Source organism: Mus pahari, chromosome 12 (genome assembly GCF_900095145.1).
Source record: "Mus pahari chromosome 12, PAHARI_EIJ_v1.1, whole genome shotgun sequence".
Classification (NCBI taxonomy): domain Eukaryota; kingdom Metazoa; phylum Chordata; class Mammalia; order Rodentia; family Muridae; genus Mus; species Mus pahari.
Window position 1 is genome coordinate 19,260,882 of NC_034601.1, and position 1,815 is coordinate 19,262,696.

Consider the following 1,815-nt stretch of genomic DNA (forward strand, 5'->3'; position numbering starts at 1 on the left):
AGAGAAACCCTGTCTCGAAAAAAAAAAAAACTTTTCTATATTTTTATTATTTTTTTAAATAAATGTTTTATTGTTCTTAGTTCTGTGGTACTAACCCATGGAAATTTTCCGAGGCTACTTTTAACCTCTTATAATCATAACATTCTGTATTGAATGTTTTTATTGTTTTGTTTGTTTGTTTTTGTTTTGTTTGTTTGTTTGTTTTTGAGACAGGGTTTCTCTGTGTAGTTCTGGCCAGCTGTCCTGGAACTCACTCTGTAGCCCAGGCTGACCTTGAACTCACAGAGATCCATCTACCTCTGCTTTCTAAGTGCTTATATAAGAGGCATGTGCTCAGCCAAATTTTTAAAATCTACATTGTATCTTTGAAGAGAGGTTTATTTTATAATCAAAGCTCCAAACCGGTAGAGGCAGCTCTAGATGTGAAACCCAGCTGTGTGTGCCAGCTGTTGCCCACATCAGTTGGGTGAGAAGTCTGTAACCGTGAAGATTAGTGGAGACTAGGGCAGTGGACTAGGGACAGAACCAAATGGGCTCACACCAGCTGCTGACACACAGCAAGTGTTCAAGAAGTGACACAGTGGCATGTCACTGACAACTATGTCTCCAGCTGTGGGGATGGGGAATGAACCAGTGACTGCAGAAAGTCGGAGATAGAGGCTAAAGACAGAGGGAATAAAAGAGACCTTAGTGGGCATGGAGTATCTGTGTACCGTGATTGTCCTGAAAAGCTCCATAGAGGAAAATGCATAAAAACTCACATCACTCATACACACAGACACATACACACATATGCCCACACACACGAACAGATATACCCATATACACATAGGCACACCATACAAGTACAGATGTACATATACACACATACCTACATACCCAGACATATCCATACATATCGAGATACCCATACACACATGAGCACACAAATGCATACACCATACACATGCATGCACACATATATGCAAACATACAAGATCCACCCAGACACATACTCACATGCATACACAATCATACACTCACACAAACACACACACACACACATGTAAAACTGGTAAAACTCTTGGTTAGGCCTATGAACAGTACTGTGTGAGTCTCACTTTGATAATGTGCAGTAGGCATCTACCATATTACCGCTGAGGAGACAGGCAAGAATTCTGGCCTTCTCTGCTCTTTCTGTAACTTCCCTGTTCTTGCAAATTACTTTAGGATTTAAAGCTGTTTAATGTTCCTGGCACATTCTGATTGCTCTACCAATATTCTTTAGTACTATTGTCTATGCCATAGATGTTTTTCAGCATTCAATTCAATATATATTAATTTTTAAGTTAAAGAAATATTAGGTTGTTCTTTTGGAAAAGTCTATTTCAATAGAGTTACAAATTGTTGCCTATACGGGGACTTCGAGGCATGAATTGTAAAATAGTATAGTGTGGATAGCTAGTGGCATGCACTAGCTCCATCTGCGGTTCAGGGGCATCAGGAGCCAGGGCCAGAGAAGAATCCTGTCCTGAGTAGCTGATCCAGGAGCAGGAGATGAGAGCGTAGCCTTCCAGCAGCTGGAGCTCTGTGATCTCAGTGGGTGAGCGATTGACATTCCCAGAGCCCTCCTTGTCTCAGAGTCCACGCACTTAGATGGAGCATCAGAGTCACTGTGATGGGGTTGTCAATTTACAGACCCTAGAATCACCTAGGAGATGGATCTTTGGGTATGCTTGTGGAGGAATGTCTTCTTTTCATTAATTGCAATGAGGAGGCCCTCTACACACACACACACACACACACACACACACACACACACACACACACACACAC